Raw genomic sequence first — 13,119 nt, forward strand, 5'->3', positions numbered from 1 at the left:
CAGTTGGGTGTTTTTCCCAAAACAAAGAAACCGTTTACCCTAAATGAGTTTTGACATCACCACCTCCTACAACATGGTCAGTTTGGGCTTTTTAAAGGGAAGTTGGGCTTTCTCAGTTGCTTTTTTAGCTTTACCCCAATTAGATTTCAAAAATCTTAAGGTCTGTGTTTCTGCTTAGGTATTTTGCAACATTAATATAAATTTATTTCATAAGTTCAAATGATTAAACATTTGTGAAAATAGTGAAGTCAGTCAAGGAGAATAATGAGACTGTCTTGATGAACATAAAAACCTGAAATCTGGGTTTATGGAAGAAAATGGCAATCTTATATCAGCCTCAGCATGAAATTTCTTTCTGTATTTGATTTAAGTTGTACAAAATGGAAAAAATCTTGCTTCACACCAGCAAAACTGATACCATTTACAGCTTAATAGCATATCTTGCAATCTCAGAATAGTCTTCCATTAAACAGATACCACCAGAGTTTTATTCAGATAATGGATCTGGTAGCACGAGTTAACCCACTGGGGGTCGACAATGTGTTAAAATTTAGTGTAAACCAAATTTGTGTGTGCCCATGTAATTGTATTACTGTTCAAAATATGTAATTTGGAAAATTAAATTTAAATTATTTACAGGACTCCTGAAGTGCCTCTGCGGTGCCCTGGGCTTCTTTGGAAGAACATAATTAGAAAATCTCTGACCTACTCAGCCAGGTCCGAGTGTCTCTGCATTTTACTCTTTCCTTCCACCTCCCTTTTGCTCCTCCAATGTGCGTTGTGCATGTCCAGCTCAGTATGAAGTCTTTTTCAGGTGTTTTGTTTATGCTGTTCCCTGGCCTGGTTTCCCATTTTTTTTCTTGACTTTGGAGTCCTGCCCATTTTTCAGGCTCGAGTCATCCATCCACCCACTCACCCCTCCATCCACCACTGCTTGCAGGGTGTCCGACATCTGCTGGAAGCTGTGATGTACAGTGGGGCTTTAAGGACAATTAGACCACAGTCCTGTCCCGTGGAGGCATGGGGGAGACACAGGCGTGAAAAGGAGGTTAGAATACACTGAGGTTACAGGCAGAGTGGAGGGAGGGGACAGACATCTGCAGGATCACAGAGGACAGGGGCCTTTCTGCAGTCCCTAAACATCAGGCTGCTGCCAGTTTTCCCTTCATTGTTCATGAATATGTTCACAGGTTTTAGCTCTATTTTCTCCACAGGCGCATAAGTGCTCAGGAAATGCTTGTTGGCCAGTCAACAAGACCAATAAAAGGATAAGTGTAAGTGAGGTCAGAGGGAAGGGACACTGTAGGCAGAAAGGAGCCCTGGAGCTCCCAGAAGGCTGTGCAGTGTAGCACAGAGGTCATATTGGCCCTCCCAGTACAGCACCCTGCAGGGACCATCTGGTTGTGCACTTGGCCCTGGCCCCAGTGATGGCCTTGTTCTGGTGGCTTTCCTCTCTTACACTCCCTTGAACTTCCAGGTAAGATTTTGTACCTTCAGAGCAGATGTGACTGGTCAGCCCAAAGCCAGTAGAGGATTAACATAAGCCAGGATTTGGAGCACTTGCCAATTGCTGCAGTATAAATATTTCCACCATGGTTAATTTCAAGCTACCAAGGAGGCTTCACTGAGCAGGGAGCGGGGAAGAGATGCACACCATCAGCCAGTGTGAGCTGCCCAAGCGCAACACTGCTTGAGTTAACATTTCATGCGAGGGCTCTCATTCAAAGAAGGCTCCTATAATCAAATAAGACATTTTGTCTTTGATTAATTTCTATTTCACTGTCAAAAATAGAATATACACGAGCTTGTTCATAGTACAAGACAGAAAGACAGCCTAATGCCTCCCTTCCTTCCAACTGTCTGTTTTGATGAGTAAATAATGACTGACTGGCTTACAGATGAGACAGATCAAAACCAAGAACAAGATGCGCTGCTTCACAGGACTCTGTGCAGGTCCTGGCTCTTGGGTGTCTCATTACACTTGCATTCCAGAAACAAAGCCCATCTTAAGACCTTATATAATGTTTCTAGAAGTGAAGTCTGCAGACCAGCCCGTGGGGCTCTGAAAATGAAGACGGTAGTCCCCTTGCAACCCACCCTCAGATAAATCTGCGGTAAGGGCAGTAATGAGCACTGAGGTTTAAGAACTACTACTCTACAGAAAGATTCCGGAGAGAGATGAAAGAAAACTCAGGTAACAACTTACTACGCGCCAGTCTCGGTTCTGGGTGCTGGGGAAACAGTGACAAACAAACCAGATGCAGAACAGAAAACTGAATGGGGAGAAGGCATATGAAACCCTGGCTGGTCTTCCCTTTCTCACTCACCCCTTCCCTGCCACTCAGCCTTACCCCACCCCTCACCCCACCTGCTCCTACTGTGGGATCCTCCTGCCTAACAGCTGGGTCTGCCTTTCCAAGGACCAGAGGGCTGGACGTGGCTGTGTGTCCCACTGTAGCTAAGACGGCGTCACGGAGAGGGAGCAGAGGGTGCACTCAGCCCGTTAGCCCCTCCTTCATCTCACTGTGGGCACCGGGGAGAACAAGAACCTCAAACTCCAAATTCCCAGGAATTTTCAGAGACAAACGCCTTGGAAAGGAATAGGGCTTCATCAGTGCACATCCATCCAGCAGGGAGGAGAGTTTTCTAGCAAGACCCTCCCACCTTAGTGCCTCAACGTCCCACCTTTCAGGAGGTCAGTACAGCTCTTTTATTAGCCTCATCATTTTCCCTTCTCAAGGTCACCAGTTCCCACTCACTGGGAGTACCTTGGTGGGCTGACATGAGTTCAAAGGGATAGGGGTCTCCTGGCTGCACTTTACTACCAAATTTATGAATGCTGCATGTCAGTGACAGTTGTTGCTTTGATTGATGAGCCAGCCTCCAAGAGCAATGAGGAGAAGTGACTTCACGAGGTATTTATTCAAACTTTTCTTTCAATCCCTGAGCCATGACTACAGTGACTTTGAAATGCAGATGGCGGACATTATTGTTCTGCATCCAGATAGTCTCCTTGGAAAGCCCGGTGGATTTGCTTTTCCTGCCGTGGAGGAAGAAACAATCCTCTGAAGTGCATGCATTTAAAGCCCATCTGTTGGAGTCCTCCTCTGACAGGCAGCACGGGTGGAGGCATTTTTAATTTGTCTCTGTCTTCACCACTGTATGGTCCCAAATTCGTGAATGGGATTCTTCTCTTACCTCCTGTAATTAATCTCTGTCTCGTCGGGAGAAAAACCCAGCTAGCAACAATGCAGTCTATGTATCTGCAGGCAGCAGACACCACACCTATTTGGGGTGCGTGCATGGAGTTCATTTTTCTATCATTAACTCTTCAGGTTTCTAAAACCAGACAGCTGGGTGAGCAAACAAATGAGCCTGTGGGCTGCAACTGGGCCACTTGGTGCGGCCCCAGGGAGGACACAGGGTCAGTAAGCAATGGATGGGGTGATTCGGACCTGAGGACTTGCTGCCTAATGCCTGCTCCAGGGAGCACTTTCCTCCTCGGCGTGTGTCTGCAGCTGAGTGCAACAGGACAGGGAGCAGCCTTCATCCAGAGCAGGCGATCGAGGCTCCCTTCTGCGTGTAATGGCCTCTCTGTTTTTCCCTCCTGATTGGCAATTAGCGTGGATGCCATACTGGTTTTTAGGAGGTGCCATTTTCCCTAAGTGGGCTCCATCTGTGAACTTTGCTGAGTTCTGGCATCCTCTGTGGGGGGCGGGAATCGCACCGAGCTTGGCCGTTAACTTTCTTGTTGGCAGTTTCTGCTCTCTCCGATTCTGCGAGAGAATTACATCTGCGGTGGGAAGTGCAGGAGCACAGTCCTACTCCAGAACACAGTCCTCCGTGGCTGGGACACACTTGCTGCCCTGGGTCACCAGTGCTGGTCTCCTATATGATGCTCTGAGTGGAATCTCTTGGCTTGTGGAACTTGTTAAAAGCAGAACAGATGGGGCAGAGGTGGAAGGGAGGGAAGGAAGAGAGAGATTTTCAAAATGTGGAGGTTCATTACTCCAGGCCAACACGTGCAAATTACCTTTTGGATGAAGGTTAAAACAGACTCTTTAGAGAAAGCATTCACCTCCTTAAAACTCCTCTGGGCATGACATGCCGGATGTCCTGGGTACCTGTTGTTCTGTATCACCGGCCATTCCATCTCAGTCTTTATCTGAAGACTCTGTTACTGCTGCCTGGGTAGGACAGCCTGCCTGCTGTGGTCTGGAAGTGTCCCTCCACAATTCCTGCCTAATCCCCTCTGTGGTAAGAAATGGGGTCTTTTTGGGAAGTGATTAAGTCATGAGGACTCCAGCCGCATAATGAGGTTAATGCCCTTAGAAAAGGGGTTTCAGGGAGCACCCTTGCCCCTTCCACCATGTGAGAAGTTGCCATCCTTGGAGCAGAGAGGCCCAGCCCTCATCAGACACCAAATCTGCTGGTGCCTTGAGCTTAGAATTTTCAGCCTCCAGAACTGTGAGCAATAAATGTCTGCTGAATAATTTATGAATTATTCAGTCCGAGGTATTTTGTTATAGCAACCCGAATGGACTGAGACACTGCCTCAACCTAAGTGCACAAAATCTGTCGTGTATTCAAATCAGAGTGGAGAACTCTGTGCCTTCTCTTGGTCCAAAAGCCCCAACGGCACATGCACGCTCTGGGTGGATCGATTGACTTCCAGACATTTATTTTACCCACCAATCCCCCTCCAGATGATCGGTCCGAGACAGTCATGCTAATTCATTCCCCCTGCTAGTGACTGGTTCAAGGAGAAGTTTGTGGCCTAATTAGAGGCAACAAAGCTTGAGCGGAAGAGAAAGCCTTAGGAAGAAGCAGTCTCTTCCCTGCAATTGTCAGAAGCAGCCAAGTCCCCACCCTGGTGAGCCAAGAGATCCCCCTTAAACCCACATTTTCATTCCCACTTTCTCTCCTGAGCTCCAGGCCCCTGTACCCGGCTGCCCATAGGAATCTCAATGCAGTGGCCCGAGAGAGAACTGTGGTTCCCTCACCTCTCTGAAACTGTTGACTTATTGGGTTGTTCCATGCTGGGTAGGATTCAATTTTGACAACCAAATTTGACTCCCACCTTCTGAGCCCCCAGCCCCGAAGCAATTAGGGGCTCCTTCTGTCTGCTGTCTCTGTTCGCTAAAGTTATCACGGTTCCTCCTGTAGCGCAGGCTGCCAACCTCAGGCTTCCTCTGCCTTCCTCCTTTCCTTTACTCTGCCACGTCCAGCCACTGCCCTTCCTCATATTCGGTCATGGACCTGCCCCTGCCTGGGGGATCTGCCTGCTTACCTATAATGAGGATAATTATAACAACTCCAGATTTGAGCAGCCTCGTGCACTCTCTTCCCTCTGAATTGATCTACCACGTGGATGCCACACAGTTTCTAAGGCACGGATCTAGCTGCCTCTGCCCCCTGTTCAGAAACATGAAAAGACAACCTATTGCCTTTAGAATAACTACAAAACTTTGGCCCAATGTTTTGGCCATATATGTGTGGGTCTTTTTCTGGACTCCCTTTTCTGTTTCACTGATCTGTCTGTCTATCTTGACACTAACATCTTTTGGTAGGAAGAAATACTAGACTTTGATAAATGCCTCTTTTTTGCATTATTGAGAGGATTATATAGTTTTCTTATTTGGTCTGTTAATCTGATAAATTAAATTGATTTTCAAATGTTAAAATATCTTATATTGCTAATATAAATCCCACTTGTTATGATGTATTTTGATGCATTGTTTAATTCTATTTGTTAAATTTTGTCAAGAATTTTTACATATGTGTTCACAAGGGATATTTGGATATTTGGCTATAGTTTTCTTGCAATGTCTTTGTCTAGTTTTGGTATCAGGGTGATGGTAGTCTCACAGAATGATTTGGGAAATATTTCCTCCTCTTCCATTACCTGGAAGAATTTGTATAGAATTAATATTGTTTATTCCTTAAATGTTTGGTTATAATTCACCAGTGAAGCCATCTGGGCCTGAAATGTTTTTGTTTGCTTGCTTGTTTATTTTTTATGAGAAATTTTTAAACTAAAAATTTAATTTATTTAATAGCTATAGGACTATTCAGATTATCTACTTTTTCTTTCTTGAGTGAGCCCTGGTAGTTTGTGTCTTTCAAAAAATTTTTCTGTTTATCCCAGGAGTTACATTTGTTGGTATAAATTTGTTCATAATATAATCTTATTATCTTTATAATATCTCATAGAATCTGTGGTAATATCACCTCTCTCATTCCTGATATTGGCAATTTTTGTCTTCTCTATTTCTCTCTTTCTCATTTACCCTAGTTAGTCTGGCTAGAGGATTATTAATTTTATTGATGTTCTCAAAAACTAGATTTTGGTTTTATTGACATTATTTATCTGCTTCCTATTTTATTAATTTCCACTCTGATCTTTATTATTTCATTTTTTCTACTTATTTTTGGTTTAATTTGCTTTTATTTTTCTAGTTTTTTAAGGTGGTAACTACAGTTATTTGTTTTAGACTTTTTTCCTTTTCCTGTAGAGCAGTGTAATGCTGTCCCTCTAAATACTGCTTAAACTGCATTCCCCAAAGCTTGTATTTTCATTTTCATTCTGTTCAAAGTATTTTCTAACTTTCCTTTTGATTTCTTCTTTGATCCATATGATATTTAGAAGTATATTATTTAGTTTCCAAATATTTGGGGATTTTCCAAATATCTTTGTGTAATTGACTACTAATTTAATTCTACTATGGTCAGAGAAACATTTTGTGTGACTTGAATCCTTCTGTATTTATTGAGACTTATTTTGTAACACAGAACATAATATATCTTGGTAAATGTTCCACGCATATTTGAAAATAAATTGTATTTTTCTGTTTCGCCAACTAGGTCAAGGTAGGTAATATTGTTATTTAAATCTCTTATATGTTTACTGATTTTGTGGGTTTTTTTTTTCCTTCTAGAAATTATCGAGAGAGTATTGATAAAATTTCTGACTATACCTTTGTCTATTTCTATTAGCAGTTCTTTGGAGTTGGGGGAGTGTGGAGGTCAGGAGGCGAGTGCTGCCCTGCTAGGAGCTGAGAACAAAGCATCACAGTTGACCGGTAGTGAAGGGCAGCAGCTTGAGAAAATATGGGAATGCAAGGGGCCCCTCACAGTGTCAAGGATGGAGGAAATGTCTCTTCTAGAAGGAAAGACCTCAGGGCTAGAGGCTCTGATACAGTGATTCCCAGACTAGAGTGTGCATCAGAATCGCTGGAGGGCTTATTAAAACAGATGGCTGAGCTCCACCCTCCGAGCTTCTGCTTCAGTAAGTCCAATTTGCACTTCTAACAAGTTCCCAGGGGATGCTCTTGGCGCTGCTCTGGGAACCCCCACTTTGAGAAACACCATTCTCCTGCAGCAAGCTCAGCCTCCACTTTGGGTCCTACACCTGCTCTTCTTCTGCCTTGAGCCCTCCTCTACCCTGACGGCCACCTCGCACTGGTTAGCACTTCATCAACTTTCCTCATTCTCCACATCCAGGTTAGTTGCCTCCTCTAGGTGGTCCGAAAGCCCCCGTAGGTCTCCTTGTCACATTATGCAGTGATTGCCTGTTACCTCCATCTGTCCTCTCCCCCCAGATCCTCCAATCCCTAGGACAAAGGCCGTGTCTGGCTTGTTCCCCACTGCACTCCCAGCGTGGAGCACACACTCAGATACTCGCTGCACAAACGATGTGCAAGTCCCCAAACTTTGAGTGGTCATACAGAGCCTCACCTGAGCTTTCCGTAAATTCTGTGACCTGAATATGAATTATAACGTCAATATTAAAGATACCTGGGATTGGGACCAGAGTCTCTTGAGACTGTTCCTCCCTTCTTGGGCCTTAGACTTGAGCAGAAATACACAGAACAGAGGTGAAAGTTTGCAATATTTTCAAATGTGCCTTCTGTCTTTGTAATTTCTTTCCCGAACACACGCAGCCAAGTCACTGGGTACTGTGGCTCCCTCTCAGAGGGGCTGTTTCTGTCCTTTCTTAGCCCTCAGGGCAGTGTCTGCTTGGTGTCCGCAGCAGCTGCCAGGTCTGAGGATGAATGCTGCAGCTTCCGCCTTGATGGAGAGCTGCCCCCGACAAATTGGCACGTGATCTGCGGAGATCTTCTTCAGAAAATGTGGCAAATGGTGACAGGTAAGGAAGGTGAGCTGTGCTTCTGTTGACAGATACGCCAGCTCTGGAGAAACTTTCTGTAGTGGGTGGAAAATCGCTTATGACGTGAGATCCGAAGGGGGAAAAATCCCACCCAGTTCAAGCAGTGAAATTAATGACACTGAATTTGGATAATTGTGCACTTCTCAGAGACGCTTTCACTCAATTTCTGTAACAACCCGGTGAGGTAGGCAGGGGAGGTAGTATCATCCTCATGTTCCTCTTGCATAAACTGAGGCTGGAAGAGGTTAAATGTCAACCCCGAGGTCACGTGGTGCACTGGGATCAGAGCCAGGGCACCACTGTCATTTAGTTTACAACAAAGTAGTAAACGAAAGCTGACTGGGAAGACATGCTTGTGTACACATGCTTTATTCCGGAGGCTGATTCATGAGAGTAAAACAGCATGGGAAAGCAATTGGTTAGAGCTGAGAATTAAAAAGAAATGTGCTTTTTGTCATTTCAGGTACTCCGGCTGCCACACTACCTAGCAAGCCCGAGGTGTGGGACAGGCGGGTGGCTCCGTGCGCCTTTGATGTGGGGAACGTCCTGGCTTTGTTCCTAATGTACAGGGGCCTCGCTGAAGCAGCCCATCCACTCCTGGACTGAACTGCCGCATGCATCGCTTTAGGGAACAAAGCTGGGGACCATGTACCAATCCTCAGGCCAATTAAGCCTAAAACAAATTCTTAGGCTGCCAGAGCACCGATTACACTTGAAGTGCTGCGGGCTCCAACCCGCAGTGCAAAGCCTGCTGGACGTGCCCCAGTAATTGGGCTGCTGCACCCGCTGCCCGTCAAAGGCTTCCCTAATGACCAGTGGTGCCGGCTGCTTGTTTAGGAGCATTTAAAAAGTGCAAGCGCTAGAAAAGGCAAGTCAGTGAGCTCACAAGCCTACTCCACCCCTCGTCCCCGAAGCCATTTGCTGGACATACGCTCTAGACTTTTCTATCAAATCTGGGGTCATAAATAGGGGAGCAGAGATGAAAGGTCAGAGAACCCAGAGTTATTAAAGCAAGGTCTGAGAAGTCCTCCAGTGGGAATCACAGCCTCAAATCAGGTGGGGAACAAAATCATGGATTTTTCATCAAGAAAACACAAGCTCAGCACCAAAGAAGAAACAGTTATTCATAAGTCCACACGCTGTAAATGCATGACCTCTCGGCCCACTGGGGAGAGATTCCAAGTGGCTAACAGCTTCAGGTTGATTAACTTGGGCTAGATTAACTTTGTGTTATAAACGGATCAAATCCATGAAGTTTAAAGGTTAAAAAATTATTCATTCCACGCCATGTCTTTTCATAAGCAGCAGAAACAAGAAAACCAGACTTACTAGGAAGGCAACTTCACCTATGGGGCTGCAGGAATGCTTCCTGAGTGCCTGCGACAGGTTGGTGGGGAATATGTCCACCCCTGGAAGACACGGCTCCTGGGAGTCTGCCTGTTGGGCGGGGGACACACAGTGACCAAGGGTCTGGATCAAGCGGGATCCTGACAGTTGTCACTGCTCCACTGAGGGGTGCACATCCAAATGCACAGGCTGCCCCTCCCTTTGTGCCTACAAAACTGAGGCTGTCACCAGGCCAGAGTGTTATAAAGAAGCCCCCCAGGTGACCCTGCTGGATGCTGATCTAGCATCTTCCATCGTACAGATGAGAAACTGAGGCCCAGACTGGGAAAGGGCAGCCCCACCAGTGCTCTTTCTCCTACGCCTTCTGGCCACTCAGCCGACACCAGGCAGATGGCAACTCCTGCAGAGGTGGGTCCTGCTGATAGACAGATCTGGGAACGCCTCTTGGCAGAGATAGGGCCTGAGCTGGGCCGTGACACATGGGCAGTGCTTATGACAACGTTGTCATTACCAACAACACCTGCCTGTCCAGCCCCCAGCTCTGTCTGCATCCCCCCACCACAACCCTGTAAACACCTCTGCTGACGGGCAGCTCTCTCCCTCCCTCCTGCTCTGATTACAGAGAAATAGTCTTCTCAACACAAAAACACCTTCTGGAAATCAAGAACAAAAAGAACACTCAACTGGAAAATAGATAAAATTTATGATCACAGAAAACAGAAATACAAATGACCAGTACACTCATGCATAAGAGAAAGATTGAAATCATTCTGGAGAGAGCACTTCTTATCTGATAGGCCAGCAAGAATCCCAAACCCTGCAAACAGTTGGGGAACCCGTGGCAAAATGGGCATCAGAGGGCATTTTTTATGGGAGTGCAAAATGGCACCGTGCATGCCAACGTGATCTGGCAACAGCTATAAAAATTACCAATTTGTTTAACTTATGATGCAGCAGTCCCACTTCTGGCTCTGTATGTACTGATACCCCCACCCATACACAATCACACAAACACAGTCAGTGCAAGGGGTCCATGGCAAGTCAGTGCTGGTCAGTGAAGTACTGTTTGTAGTCTTAAAAGCCTGGAAATGCCTAAAGAATCCAGCAATAGAGAATAATTAAATCATGGCACATTTGCACAGTGAATCTAGTGAATATACCACATTGCTAACAAAAAATCAGGAATCTGTACTGACATGGAGAGATCTCCAGGATATATTTTAAGAAGAAAAACCACACAATGTGTGAAACAGTGCATAAAATATGTTATATTTTGCATAAAAAGGAGGAAAATAATACATATTTGTATTTGCTTGTGGTTGCATGAGGAACTGCTGTGAGAATTCTCAATAAATTACTGAAAGTGAGTGTGGATGTGGCAGATGAGGTGCTGGCAGACAGTAGGGCGTGAGCAGAAGTCCTCTGTGTGCGCCTCCTTCCATCCTTTTGATTTCTGAACCATATGATTATGGTACCTTCTCCAAAAAATTAAAAGATTTTAACAAGTTCTTTCTCATGTTCAGTCCAAATGTACATCTGTGCCCCATGACTTCCAGCTCTGACGCTGAGTGCTACACACAGTGGCCCTTGGGAACCTGGGGTGGCTGTTCAGGTCCCTCTTGAAAGTCCTTCCATGCCCCCCTCTACTCAAGCAAAGAGGGCCCCTCCCCCCCACCGTGTGCACTCAGGGCATCTCCAGTGTTCACGTGCACCTGTCTTCATAATTCTAAGGCTGCCTCTTGCCTTGGACCCTGTAGTGGTCATTAAAGAGCTACCCTAAGCACTAACATTCACGGGCCTTTGCTGTGTGTGGGCCCAACTGCAAGCATGCATGGTATCGCCCCATGTCATCTTTGCTGCAGTCCTTGCAGTAAGTTATGGATAGCCCCATTTTACAGAACAGGAAATCAAGGCCTGGAGAGTTCGATCACCTGTCCCAGGACACACAGCCATCTCAGCCGTCTCTGCTGTCTCGGTGACCTCTAGCCCTCCTCCACCGAAATGGACAATAGTCAAAAATAAAGCAGCCAGCACCTGCCCAGAGTCGCCCTTCGCCAGGCTCTAGCTAAACACGCCTGTGTTATTTCACGCCATCTTCAGAACAAAGTTGAGCAGTAGGTGCGGTCCCCCGTGTACACAGGCGGAACGAGGCCCAGAGAGGTTAAGAAACGTCCTGTGGTCACTGACTGGTGAGAGTAGAACTGGAATTTGAACTCAGGTCTGACCCAAAGCTGACCCTAGGATTTCAGTCTGGCCCAGCGCTCCCATCCCACAGGGTTTCTGCTTTCTCTATCCATGCTCCAAATCACGACAAAGATGATCAGATTACGGGCCTTTCTCCAAGTGGCATCCGTCACCCCACACAGTGAATTCTCAGCCCACAGGCAGGCAAGCCAAGGGCTTTACCTCTTCTTGCTACATCTTGATCATCACGCTTTTGACTACCTCATTGACACCCCCAATGCTGAGAGGAAGAAGATCTTGTTCAGCTACTTGCCAAGACTTGCAGGGGAGGAAGGACCGGGTTTTAGGGGATTACCACTCCTCTGTGTCACAGCAACAGGGAGTGGCCCCTGCCAAGGTGGACCCAGGACAGAACTGGGGACCTTAGACAGTCAGCTGGCCTGCTGGCCCTCAGCTCTTGACTGCAGCATGACTTCGTATCATCGTGCTGTTGCTTGTGACAGTAGAGTACCTGTACACAGAGCTTGGGCTGGGGCAGCCCTGTGCAGGCAGGGATCACTTCTGTTTTCTTTTTTCCATTTACCGTCAATGTTTTAAACTGCACAGGACACACTGGGACTCCTAAGCCTGAAAACCAGACAAGAGATGAGGCAAATCTTCCCCACGATCCGGACTGTCCAAGCCGGAGCCAAGCCGCAGGCTCCAAGCCCATGAGAGCAGAAGGCACCTGGGGACACAGGGTCAGCATTCAGAAACCAAATTCGAGAAAAAGCCCAGAGTCAAGTGAGAACTGCATGTGTTAGGAGAATTCATAAGGAAAGGAAAAAAAAAGGTCTTTACAGGAATAAACTTTTTTTTTTTATCAAAACTCAAAATTTGCCAAGTGTGCTCAGTATCTGATTATCATCCACAGGGAATTTGAAAAGCGGGAGGAAAATAACGCACCGAGGAAAAAGTGCTGGATCAGGGAAATAATCCGGAGAAGCAGCCGCGCGGCCGGGAGCCGGTCATTACCCGGGCAGGAGGCGGAAGGTGTCTGGGCTGCGAATCTCATTTGGGAAGCCCGGGGGAGTCTCAGAGGAGAGGCGGCGCGGTCCCTTCACTGCACGCGCCTCGTCCCCGCTTTCCTGCAGCGGATGAGCTCAGCCCCCCAGCTGCGCAGGGGCTTCTCCCCCAGATGGGCAGCACGCGGGAGGCGCATGCCACTGGAGTCCGTGGGAAAGTCGCTCGCTCCCCCCAAGTCATCGTCCCCAAGAGCCTCAGCTGGGATCAGACTTCATCTTCGCCACACACTGAGCAACCCTGAGAGAGCCCTTCAGCTCTGTAAGTCTGTTTCCTCATCTGTTATGGTTCCTTACAAGGGACCTACCCTGGGCACATGAAAGAAAATCTGAAAGCCCTTGGCCCAACGCCTGTGC

This window comes from Lemur catta, chromosome 14 (assembly GCF_020740605.2).
Source record: "Lemur catta isolate mLemCat1 chromosome 14, mLemCat1.pri, whole genome shotgun sequence".
Taxonomy (NCBI): domain Eukaryota; kingdom Metazoa; phylum Chordata; class Mammalia; order Primates; family Lemuridae; genus Lemur; species Lemur catta.